Here is a 13,211-nt window from a genome sequence, read left to right as displayed (position 1 = left end):
GTGTACAATTCTGGTCAGCGCACCTCAAAAAGGATATTATAGCATTGGAAAAAAGTCCAAAAAAGGGCAACTAGAATGATCAAAGGGTTGGAACACTTTCCCTACGAAGAAAGGTTAAAACGCTTGGGGCTCTTTAGCTTGGAGAAACGTCGACTGCGGGGTGACATGATAGAAGTTTAAAAGATTATGCATGGGATTTAGAAAGTAGAGAAAGAAGTACTTTTCTCCCTTTCTCACAATGCAAGAACTCATGGGCATTCGATGAAATTGTTGAGCAGTCGGGTTAAAACGGATAAAAGGAAGTACTTCTTCACCCAAAGGGTGATTAACATGTGGAATTCACTGCCACAGGAGGTGGTGGCGGCTACAAGCATAGCCAGCTTCAAGAGGGGGTTAGATAAAAATATGGAGCAGAGGTCCATCAGTGGCTATTAGCCACAGTGTGTGTATATATATATATATATATATTTTTTTTAGCCACTGTGTGACACAGAGTATTGGACTGGATGGGACATTGGCCTGATCCAACATGGCTTCTCTTATGTTCTTAATCAGCATTTCCTTGGGTGTGTAAAAAAGGGCTCTGAGAACTAAGTGTTGATGCAGCCCTTGCTGTCCTCTCTTTCATTATCTGCCTAAGGTCACAGAATCAGCATTGCTGATTTTGAAAAGCCTTTTCTAATTTTGAGCAGTGGATTTGTCTTGCCAGCCCTTCATTGCATTCCACTGATGGTGTCCTATGTATGTATTTCTTTCACATTTGCGCTGCATCATGGATGCTGTGAGCCTGTGTGAGCATCAGGATCTAGTAAAGGATAGTGGCTATGAGAATAAGCTGCAACACAAGAAGTTTGTCAGTTCATATAGAATCTCAGCTGTAAACCCACTTGGGGGGCTCAGACAAGCCATTCTCTTTCAGCCAGAGCTCCTTATTGGCAATATAGGGTTGAGAATAATGACATACCTTTTTGGATTTATATCCCGCCCTATACTCTGAATCTCAGAGCGGTCACAATCTCCTTTACCTTCCTTTACCTTTACCTTGCAGGACTGTTGTATCCATTTCTGTGATGATCTATGATAAATCTTTGGTGCTTTCACACTCGCTAAATAATGCACTTTCAATCCACTTCCAATGCCCTTCACAACTGGATTTTACTGTGTGAAATTGTAAAATCCATGGTTGTTGAAGTGGATTGAAACTTCTGTATTTAGCATGTGTAAAAGCTCCCATCCATTGAACATGAGAAGTGTTATATCAGTGCTAAGCAAGGTGTTTTTTTTGTAGCAGGAACTCCTTTGCATATTAGGCCACACACCCCCTGATGTAGCCAGTCCTGGAGCTTACAGTAGGCCTTGTACTAAGAACCCTGTAAGCTTTTGGAGGATTGGCTACATCAGGAGTGTGTGGCTTAATATGCAAAGGAGTTTCTGCTACAAAAAAAGCCCTGGTGCTAAGCATTGATGGTGCAGCATATGATGAAGCTGTCTTCTGCCAAGTTGAGGCCATTTGTCTGTTGTTTGATATGCCACACAGCCTCCCCTGAGGAAGCGATCTTTTCAGCCCTCCTACCTGAGACCTTTGGGAGATGCTACGTTTCCATCTGCACGTGCTTTACAGTGAATGGTGGCCTCTCCCCTTTGGCCCTGAGCAGTGATAAACAGGCTCTTGGTATGTGTTATAATGTTAAAGCATTGCAAGCACAAAATGTGGTGTAGTGCTTAGAGTGGCAGAGCTAGACAACCTAGGTTTAAATCCCCACTCCACCGTAAAACTTGCTGGGTAACCTTAGCCCAGTCATCTGCTCTCCGCCTAGCCTGCCTTGCAGGGTTGTTGTAAGGATAAAATGGAAGAAGGGAAGTGGTGCATGCCACTTGGAGCTCCCTGGAGGAAGAGCAGGATGAAAATATACTAAATACACATAAAACACCGGAATCCTTCCAGGGTTTTTTTTAAAGTAATGGATTAGATGGAAAGCTAGATGCATTAGAATTGCAATTTGACTGAAAGAGTTTACAAAGAAATAAGCAAGCCAAATGGGCCTGCCCATTCCTGTAGCAAAGTAATATTTCATGGTTTGCTTTTAATTCCTTAACAGATGAGATGCATGCAAAGTATCAGGAGGGGGGGGGGGGGACAACTGATTAGCTCACCTGGAATTGCTGTTCTGCGGCAGGAACCTGCAAAAGTAGAAAAGTAACACAATCCATTCCAGGCACCTCTGATGAGGCCTTGTGTGGCCCTGCCAAGAGGCTGTGTATGGTTGTCAGCTTTGGGTTGGGAAATACCTGGAGAATTTGGGGGTAGAACCTGGAGAGGGTGGGCTTCTGAGAGGGGAGTGATCTCAGCAGGATATAATTCCATAGAATCCACCTTCCAAAGGAGTCATTTTCTCCAGGGGAACTGATCTCTGTCACCTGAGAATGAGTTGTAATCAATGTTCTCTCTAAGCTGAAGTCTTGTGAGCAAAAATTCTACTTTGTGAGCTACTGGTATTAAAGTTGTGAGCTACTGCATAATTTTTTGTGCTCTGCGGCCATCCTTCCTGAGCTAAGAAAAAATGTGTGAGCTGGAGGCTAAAAATTTGTGAGCTAGCTCACGCTAACTCAGTTTAGAGGGAACACTGGTTGTAATGCCAGGAGATCTCCAGCCATCACCTGTAAATTGGCAGTCCTAGCTACTGGGAAACCTATACTATTTGCTTTCAGGCTGTTGAGAAGCTGCTGGCTGGACACAGGAACATGATGGGAGTCGTATTTGAACAATACAGTTGTTATTATTCACTAGATCTGCCCTTGAATGAATGGAGAGTCAAAACATGCCCCAGTATCTCCGTTTCTTCTTTTCCAAGATCAGTTCTAAGCACATAAGAAGAGGTTTGCTAGATCAAGCCAAAGGTCTGTCTTAGCCAGCATTCTGTTTTCCTCAGTGGCCAACCAGATGCCCCCAGAAAGCCTTTAAGGAGAGACACAGAGGCCAAGGCCTATTCCTGTTGACGCCCTCCACAACTGGTTTACCGCCTCTGTTTAGCCATCATGGGCAATAGGCACGTGTGAGCCAGCATGGTGTGGTGGTTAGAGTGCGATCCAGATTCATATCCCTGCTCTGCCATGGAAGCTTGCAGGGTGACCTTTAGCCAGTCACATATGCTCAGCCTAGCCTACCTCACAGGGTTATAGTGAGGATAAAATGGAAGAGAGAGAACAATGTAATCTGCTTTGGTGAGGTAGGTGGGGAATAAGTGGGGTATAAAATAAATATAAGGTAGGTGGGGTATAAAATAAATATGTCTAATCCACTTCTAAAGCCAGCTGAACCAGAGGCCATCACTGCATCTTGTGGCAGAGAGTTCCATCCTTCATTATAATTTGTGTAAAGAGGCACTGGGGGAAGTGCAATAATGTGGTATAGCCCAATCTTGTCAGATCTCAGGAGCTCAGCAGGATCAGTACTTGGATGGGAAACCACCAAGGAAGACTTTGCAGAGATGGACAATGGCAAGCCATCTCTGCTTAATCACTTTCCTCAAAAACCTTATGGGGTTGCCATAAAACAGCTGCAGCTTGATGGGCCTTTGCACACACACAAAGAAGCACTTTCTTTTGCCTGTCCTCAGTCTCCCGCCATTAGCTTTGTTGCCATCCCCTGCTGTCATGGAAGAGAGAGAAAAAGGGCACCCCAAAGCAATTTTATAAACATTCTAACATTTTTCTGATGCCAGATCTTGAATGATGTTAGTCTCAGTGAAGACACATCTTTCTCATCCTTTCATGCTGATTTTTGGGAGGCTGGAGCAAAAGCTTCTTATTTCAGCTTCACTGGCTGGAAATAGCCTTGGGCCTGTGTTATGTTCTTTCCAAGACAACGGAAGGTCCATGGACGGGGAAAAGAATATAATTCCACTGGATTGCACTAGATGGAGCCACCTTCTTAGTTTAAAGAATAAGGCATCAACCCCTGGCAAGATAACAATTGCTCTCTGTGGTCCTACATTAGTTCTACGCAAGGCGTTTGCAGATTTACTTGGGAAGCCATGCAAGTTGCCTGCATCAGGCACAATAAGACCAAACAGACACACCAGAGTTGTGGAATAGAAATGCCATTAGCAAAGAAATGTAAAATCATTAAATGAAGTGCCATCAGAAAGCAGAAGATAACAACACCTTAAACTGACCAGAGTCAGCCTATAACCAGAGATGGGTACACTCACAGTAGGGTTACCAACTCTGGGCTTGAAAATTCCTGGATATTTGGGGGTGGTGTCTGGTAAGGGTGGAGTTTGGGGAGGGGAGTGAGCTCAGCAAGGATGTGATGTCATAGAGTTTATATTCTGGCGTTATCACAGTCCTCATGGGAACTAGGGATGCCAGCCTCCAGGTGGGACCCGGGGATCCCCAGAATTACAACTCATCTCCAGACTACAGAGATCAGTTCCCCTAGAGGCTGCTTTGGAGGGTGGACTCTATAGCTTTGTACCCTTCTGAGGTCCCTGTCTTTCCTAGGCTCAACCCCCAAATCTCCAGGACTTTCCCAATTTGGCTCTGTCAACCCAGCCCCCATCCAGTGGCCAGGAGGAACCCTAATGACCCTAAAGGGAACTGGTCTGTCTGGTCTGGAGACAACTTGTAATTCCAGGAGCTCTCCAGGCCTAGACTGAAGGCTGGCAACCCTAGGTGACAGGGTTTACATTCACATCTTCAGGCCTATGCAACATAGCCTATGGAGGTTTTTAAACAGAGACTAGATGGCCATCTGACAGCAATGAAGATCCTGTGAATTTAGGGGGAGGTATTTGTGAGCCCCGTGGCGCAGAGTGGTAAAGCTGCTCATGACCTGAGTTCGATCCCAGCAAAAGCTGGTTCAGGTAGCCGGCTCCAGGTTGACTCAGCCTTCCATCTTTCCAAGGTCGGTAAAATGAGTACTCAGCTTGCTGCGGGGGGCGGGGAGTGTAGATGACTGGGGAAGGCAATGGCAATTCACCCCGTAAAAAGTCTGCCATGAAAACATGAAAGCAACGTCACCCCAGAGTTGAAAACAACTGGTGCTTGCACAGGGGACTACCTTTACCTTTTATTTGTGAGTTTCCTGCATTGTGCAGGAGATTGGACTAGATGACCCTGAAGGTCCCTTCCAACTCTATGATTCTATGAAAAGTCAACTGCATCCCATTTATTATGGCAGCATTAGTAGAATTTGTGATGATCAAATAGCTTGGTTTGATTACGAGCAGAAGAGAACCTTTCTCATAAAATGTTTTACATCAATGATATCACTAAGGCAAATGAACAACTCTGAAAATTTGGTAATAACCTCAAAAGCAGTGTCTCTCAAAACTGTAGTTTGATAATGAATTTTGCACCGGTAGAATCATCTGACTTTACTCATAAGAGGGATCAGGTGTGTTGGGATATGACCAGCAGAAGACGTTTGGAAGTTCACTCTGTTTCATCATTTTCTGGATGTCTGAATTTCAAATAAAATATTTATAAAATGATCCATCAGTTGCACCTTACATCAAAATGGATAATATATCTATCTATCTATCTCTATAACTCTTGCTCAGATAACCGTTGATACTGTTATACTACTTCAGTAGATTTTTATAGACATGTGGCGGCTCTGCTGAGTCCTGGAGCAAAGCTGTAAGCCAGCTAAATTACAGTTATATGAATATTCCAAGGACACCTGGAACCTTGTTGCTTAATTATGTTTGCTTAATTCCCAGTAAATTGCAATTTATTCTGTTCAATTCAAATACAGCAGCTAGATTCATCTATGCGCGTTGGTAGCAGTCAAAAGAGGCCCTGAATATCCAGGCTTTGATAGATAAACTGAATGAAACTTATTTTTGGTGAAAACTTTACAGTGTTATGGTCCGAATGGTTGCAAATAATTAATCTTATTCCGTCAAAATGTGTTGATGTGTCATGAGTTTGCTTGTTGGTGTACAAAATTAGAAAATTCATTTTTAAAAAAACCAAATGTAGCCGAATAGCCTCAAACTGTGTTGTGCCAAATTCTTGTTCTTTGCTACCCAAGCAAGTGGTAGAAGCTGGGTGTTCATGGAGCACCTTGTCTTGGTAGATGACAAACAGTGTGTTATTAGCATTACTAACAGGCCAAGAAAGGGGAGCGGGGAGTCCTCCTGTTCCTTTAGTACCAACAACAAAAAAATGGCAAGCCCTACAAGGAAGGCAAATACAACAATCCTGTATTATTCACAAGCTCTTGGATCTCATGGGGAAGGCCTCAGGGACTGGAGTCTTCTGGGCTTTGGTTTGTTTGTGTCTGGCATGCAGGGTTTTAATAATCTCTCTCCCTTCAATAGTGGTGAGATCCTAGTCTTTCTCTGGGCATTACTGGGACAACTCTAAGAGGGGGAGGAGGCTCAGTATGCCAAGTCCTATGGCAAAACTGCCAGGCTTTGAGCAAACCAGTCCACAATGGGTCAGAAGTCAATTTGTAGGGCCTTAAAGAGAGGGAAGAGATCTTCTGTAAAAACAAGTCACTCAAGCCTTAAACCACAGTGGCTGATCAGAGGACAGAAATATACACGCATCTTGATGGCAGCTGTCTTCTTAGTAAACTTTACTTGGATCACTGAAATCAAAGGGTTTTGCTTCCAAGTAAGGGCTGGGATAAAGACAGTGGTGGTTACATTAATAAAAGATATCTGTTCTCAGGCTTCTGCTGTCTCCCATTGTATGTGCTTTCCTCAAGTAGTTTTGTGCATAAATTGCCAGCTTACCATTCCCCCACACACTATGTCTCCGTCACTGTGTTTTCAACAAGAACTTGATGTGAAGATAATTATGTTATTGTGAAGATGTTTATCTCCAGGCTGTGTAAAATCTTACCTGCTGCTAACTTCTCCATGCCACCCTGCTTTCAAAGGCACAAGAACATGCTGGGCTGGGTTTTTTCTTGGTCAGTTGGCAACTTTGCACACACAAGTCAATACTGAATTAAAGCCCTACTCTGCAGCTATTGCATTGATTTATGCTGTATAATCTGCCTTTGCTCTCAGTGAGAAAGGCCGGGGCAGACTATAAATAATGTCAATTAAACAGAAACTGGACATTCCCCACCACCACCACCACCACCACCAAGACTGTCAGTGACTCTGACAGTAACTGGAATGCACTCTGCACATTCTCGAAAAGCCTCCTTTTTTTCTTAGGACTTTACATATTCCAGGCTTGAACCATAAAACTGAAAACAGGTGTTGAGGTTAAGAGGCAGTGCCCTCAGGGTAACATAAATCACCTCCAGTATATCCTCAGAACGCTCCTGCAAGGGAGATTAGGCTGAAAATTTAGAAAAAGAGATGACTGGAGGGGACATGCTGGTGGTTTATAGAAGTATAGGTGGCATGGAGAAAGTGTCTATAGAAAATGTTCTCCATCTCTCAGAGTATGAAAATTTAGGGGCATCCTGTGAAGTTGATGGGCAATTGGTTGAAGATGGACAAAAGAAAGCTATTTCTTCACTCAGCAAATGATTAACAGTGCAATCTGAAAGATAGTTACTCCATTCTAAACCCATTGAAATGAATGGGCTTAGACTGAAGTAACGAACCTCCACATTTGGAGACAGTAATCTTCTGAATCTCAAAGTCAGGAGGCAACATCAAGGGAAGGAGTCAGACTCTGTTCCCTGTTAGTGTACCTCATGGCACAGGTGGCCAAATTACATTGCTTAACGTAAGAGCCATATAGAATAAGCATCAGATGTTTGAAAGCCGCAAGACATGAACATCAGATGTTTGAGAGAAGGAAGGAAGGAAGGAAGGAAGGAAGGAAGGAAGGAAGGAAGGAAGGAAGGAAGGAAGGAAGGAAGGAAAGAGAGAGGCATGGAAAGAAAGCAACTTTAACTTTATATGCCTTCTCCAAGCCTGCCAATAGGGCAGTGGAGGCTTTAAGAACCACACAAGATGTGTGAAAGAGCCACATGTGGTTCCTGAGCTGCAGTTTGGCCACTCCAGCTCTGGAGTAACTGGTTGGTCACTGTTTGTGACAGGATGCTGGACTTGGGGAGGGATGGTAGCTCAGTGGCAGAGCATCTGCTTGAGAAGCAGAAGGTCCCAGGTTCAATCCCTGGCATCTCCACTAAAAAAGGGTCCAGGCAAATAGGCGTGAAAAACCTCAGCTTGAGACCCTGGAGAGCCGCTGCCAGTCTGAGTAGATAATACTGACTTTGATGGACTGAGGGTCTGATTCAGTATAAGGCAGCTTCATATGTTCAAATGGACCACTGGTCTGATCCAGCAGGGTATCTCTCATTTTCAGAGGAAGTGCCAGACCCTGAGGGATGGATGGAGATCTGAACTCTGGCCTCCCCAGTCCAGTGCTCTAACTACCACACACAGTGGTACTTAGCGGCAGACCCCATTCATCAACTTCCTTGTGCTACCTTCAGAAGATAGCCTCTCAGTTTGAAAAACACAGCTTTAGACATAATAGTGTGTGTACTCACCAACAAGAGACCAGTGATAGAAAATGGTTCCTGGAATTCATCCAGCGGGTAGGCCATAATAATCATACCCCGAAGGCTAGAAGAAGACACCCTGTGCTCTGGCAACCATTCTGCCCCCTAAACTTTCTCAGGTCAGCCTAGGGATCAAGGGATCTCTCATGCCGTCTCGTCATCTGGAAGATAATTGGATTTTCGCAAAAGCAAAAAGCATTGTAGACGCATCAGGGAGACATTGCCCCTGGTGCTGAACCAGCTTGCACTGCCCAAGCGGGCGGCAAATTATCCACCGCTCAGAGGATCCCCTGCTCTATTCTATCTTCTCTCCCCTGAACCAGAGAGTCCATTAAGTTGAGTCCGTTTCTGTCTCTTCAATTTCCAGGCAGGGAGGTTAGCGCAGCTTGATGAGGGGGAGATAATAGCATAGTAATTGAATTGTCTCTCTGACCGCCCCCCACTCCATCCCTAGGCTTGTAACAGCAGGAAATTAGGAACTAAAAGCAGCACAGGAGAAAGGGAGGGAGGCACTCAGACCCACAATCAGAAGGCATTGCCTTTAACCTTTCTCATATAAGGCTACGCCATCCCACTTTGAAAGGTAGTGAGGGTCATGAGGGGGTGGTGTCTGGCAGAACCCAAGAGGTATCTGGGAGCTGATGCACACATGTGTCTCATCACTTGACCCACAGTTTTATGTTCGAATCACTTGACAAGCCCTTGTATTTGGGCAGCTATCAGTGACTGCTTCTGTATGGTAATGGTTCTCCATGTTGCTTTCATTGCCATGAAAGGGCTACTAGCCATTATGAGTGACAGAGGCACTGAAGCATCCACATGGTACTTTCCTTGCCACAGGCTGCTGTGACTGCTCCCTCACCACCACCTGTGGCCTTTTAAAAAGACAGCATCTGACATACTATACTGTACTATACAGGGCTTTTTTTATGCAGGAACTCCTTTGCATGTTAGCCATGATGCAGCCAATCATCCAAGAGCTTGCAGGGCTCTTAGTACAGGGTCTACTGTAAGCTCCAGGAGGATTGGCTTCATCAGGGGGTATGGCCTAATATGCAAAGGAGTTCCTGCTACAAAAAAAGCCCTGGATAAGGTTAGAGCTTTTTTCTGGAGTGGTGCTGGGACTTTCAAGAGGGAAAATAAGGAGAAACAGAAGGGATTCTTAGAAACAATATTATTTCCATGCACTACAGGCTTACCTCTACTTTAAAGCAGTTTCCAAACATTAGATATGTTACCACTTTCTCAGTTCTTTTTCAGGTCTTACTTTTGGTGCCTAACACTTAATGATAACCTTGAAGCAACCATGTTTTAACTTACTTAGTTGGATCAAAGAGTGTTAAGGGATGGCCAACAATTTTTATAAACAATAAAGATGTTATGGTCTTGACTGACAAGGAGGACCTTTCTGGAATGACAATCAGGTTAATCTGGGAAAATCCCCTTTAACACTCACATGCTCCCCTGATGCCCCTCATGAACTTTTAAACATTTTTTGAGAATTTTGCTTCCACAAAGAGGTTCTGGAACTCCGCTGCATTCCCTCAGGGAAAAAAAGCCCTGATTATAACCCTCTGAATTCTAGTTCCATTCCTCCCCCACAAAGTAAATTTATAGCCTTTTTGTTGTGGAGATATAAGGGGAAAGGCATATCTCTGCCACAAAAATCGCTAGAGACTTTTTTTTTTTAAATGAAATCTGGGGAATCAGAGAAGTTAGTAGACAGACTGCTGTAATATTACAACACCGCCATAGTTGCTTTTTTGCATAGCACAAAAAGACTTTCTAGGGTTGTGGGGGGATAGAAGCAGCAGGGTGGGCCTGAGGTAAGGAAAATGGTGCTGATGTGGGTGGTACCTACAAAAATGGACATTTTGTCCACATTGCATACAAATGTGCTTTGACTGCAAGCTTTCCAAAAAGATCATACCAAACCAAGTTTGGAAATGATCACAGCGAAACAGTGGGAAACACACACTGAACCACAGCTAAAGATCTGGGTAGAAAGCACCTGTCTTGTAGGTTTTCCTCCTGCTCACCAGGAGCTCAGGACAGTGCACATGGTTTTCCCTTTGCTGTTTGCACATGGTTTCCCCATTGGTGTTTCTTGCTCCCAACCACCATGTGAAATAGAACTGGATCTGAATCCAGGAGCACCTTAGAAACCAACAAATTTTTTGGCATACAAGCTTCTGAGAGTCAAACCTCCCTTTGTCAAATAACTTTGACTTTCAAAAGTTTATATTCCCAAAATCTTCCTGGTCTCTAAGGTGCTACTGGATTCGAATTTAGATTTTCTACTGCAGATCCACAGGGCTGCCTTTTGAAACCACATGAAATAGGCTAGACTGAGAGAGGATGAGTGTTCCAAGGTCACCCAGCAAGCTTCCACAACAGCATAGAGATTTGAACCCAGATGTCTCAGATTACTGTCCAACAAAAAGGGTTGCCAATCCCAAATTGGAGACAGAAGATCCCCTGCTTTGGAGGCCCTCACCCTGCTTCAGGGTTATCAGAATGTCCACTGGGCACTCCATTACACCCTACAGAGACCAGTCCCCATAGGGTATAATGGAGAATTGATCCGTGGGTACTTTAGGAGAGGGTTGTTTTTTGAGGTAGAGGCACCAAAGTTTCAGCATAGCATCTGGAGCCCCTCCTCAAAAAACTTCCCAAGTTTCAAAAATATTGGACTAGGCAGTCCAGTTCTATAAGCCCCCAAAGAAGGTGCCCCCATCCAGAATTATTTTCAGTGAAGGGAAGGCATTTAAAAGCAGTGCAGTCCCTTTAACTGTGATTGCCAGAACTCCCTTCGGAGTTCAATTGTGCTTGTCACAACCTTGCTCCTGGCTCCACCCCCAAAGTCTCCTGTCTCTGACCCCAAAGTCCCCAGATGTTTCCTGAGTTGGACCTGGCAACCCTATCTGACCACTACTGGCATTTGGTCTTTGATGGCCCATTCAAGGGATGGAAATGTATGATGTATACAAACTCAGATTCCTGTGTGTTCTGCTTTTTAAAATATCAACACTTAGTGCTTAGGTAATGGAACATTTTTGCAAAGCCAAATGGAATCCAGCAATCTGTCATAGATTATCCATGTAAATTAGAAAACATAAACATTCACATTTTTTTTGCTTACTTCTCTTAACTGAGTCAGCTTACCTTAGACTGCCAGTGAGGGGGAGCTCACCACCTCCCTAGGTAGCTGATTCCACTGTTGAACAAGTGTAAAAATGTTTTCCCTAATATCCAGCTGGTACCTTCCTGCCCTTAATTTAAACCCATGATTGTGAGTCCTATCCTCTGTTGCCAGCAGGAACAGCTCCCTGCCCTCCTGTAAGTGGCAGCCCTTAAAGAGAGCAATCATGTCCCCCTTCCCCAACCTCTTCTGACTGAACATTCCCAGGTCCCTCAGCCTTTCCTCATAGTGTGTGTACACTCTGCCACATGCGCAGACACAACTCTGCAGTAATAATGGTGGATGGTGGACTAATCATGCCCTTCAAGGAGAGTTCTGTTCACACATGGCCCCAACTACACATGAAGGCTAAGCTGGGATTCCAAACACATCTTTTAACATAACCTTCCATTGACTGAAAGCCTACATGTTCAAAACTGGGAGAAGTAATTCTTACAAGACTTCAAGGCAACCAGGTGGCCTCTGGAGACATGCTGGCACTAAGATTCAGGGGCACCTTACTCTGCACCCCCATGTCAGCTTGCAGGAGAAGAAAGCTGATAGGCTGCAACAGCCAATTCAGCAGGGATCAGATGACACAAGGATCCAAAGCATTCCACCCAGCCCTATAACCCTGCAGGTTTTAACTTGACTTCTCGGTCTAAGTAACTTCTTACTTGGGCACAGTGACTCTTGGGCTCCCTAATGCAGGGCCTAAGGTTGCCAATCCCCAGTTGAGGGCAGGGGATCACACCCCCTGACACTGACGCAGCTGGAACTGCATTCCTGTGCATTCCTGCTCAAAAAAAGCCCTGGAAATGCAGTCTTTTAAATGACATTTCCATTTAATCTATCTAAACTTCTGTGCAGCTACACCTTTCAGGGTCTTTTTTGTTGTTGTTGTTAAACAGTTTTATCTTACTGTTAAATTGTACAGATGACTATTGCTTTGTGTGACTCACTGGGCTGTATCCTGCAGTCTGACTGTGCTGAGAGCTGCAGGGCTTCCCAGCTTTCCTCTCCTTCTGAGCAGGCATTTCCAGTCCTGAGTCTCAGGATCTGTATGGAGCAATAGCTCTGCAGGTGGGAAGGGGGGGCAAAATCACTGTTTTGACAGAAGAAGGGGTGCTAGCCTCCAGGTGGGGCCTGGAGATCTCCCTGAATGACAACTGATCTCCAAACGACAGAGATTAGTCCCCCTGGAGAAAATGACAACTAATTACATCCTCTCTGAATTCCCCAAACATCACCCCCAAACCTCTAGGAATTTCCTGAGCTGGAGAGGCTATAGAAAAAGAAGAATTGCAGATTTATACCCCGCCCTTCTCTCTGAATCAGAGACTCAGAGCGGCTTACAATCTCCTATATCTTCTCGCCCCACAACAGACACCCTGTGAGGAGGGTGGGGCTGAGAGGGCTCTCACAGCAGCTGCCCTTTCAAGGACAACCTCTGCCAGAGCTATGGCTAACCCAAGGCCATTCCAGAAGGTGCATGTGGAGGAGTGGGGAATCAAACCCGGTTCTCCCAGATAAGAGTCCGTG

The 13,211-nt window shown here is 44.7% G+C and overlaps 1 protein-coding gene and 1 non-coding gene across 2 annotated transcripts in view; both read left to right on the top strand.

The window, feature by feature from the left end:
• Positions 1–13,211, top strand: part of METTL1 (methyltransferase 1, tRNA methylguanosine) — a 1,067,043-nt gene that overhangs the window by 83,253 nt on the left and 970,579 nt on the right. The window lies entirely within an intron of this gene.
• Positions 8,035–8,109, top strand: TRNAL-GAG (transfer RNA leucine (anticodon GAG)). The gene has a single exon. It is a non-coding gene; the product is annotated as a tRNA-Leu (tRNA).

Source organism: Heteronotia binoei, chromosome 13 (assembly GCF_032191835.1).
Source record: "Heteronotia binoei isolate CCM8104 ecotype False Entrance Well chromosome 13, APGP_CSIRO_Hbin_v1, whole genome shotgun sequence".
In the NCBI taxonomy this organism is placed as follows: domain Eukaryota; kingdom Metazoa; phylum Chordata; class Lepidosauria; order Squamata; family Gekkonidae; genus Heteronotia; species Heteronotia binoei.
The sequence above is the reverse complement of the archived record's forward strand: the minus strand, read 5'-3'. Positions and strand labels throughout refer to the sequence as shown.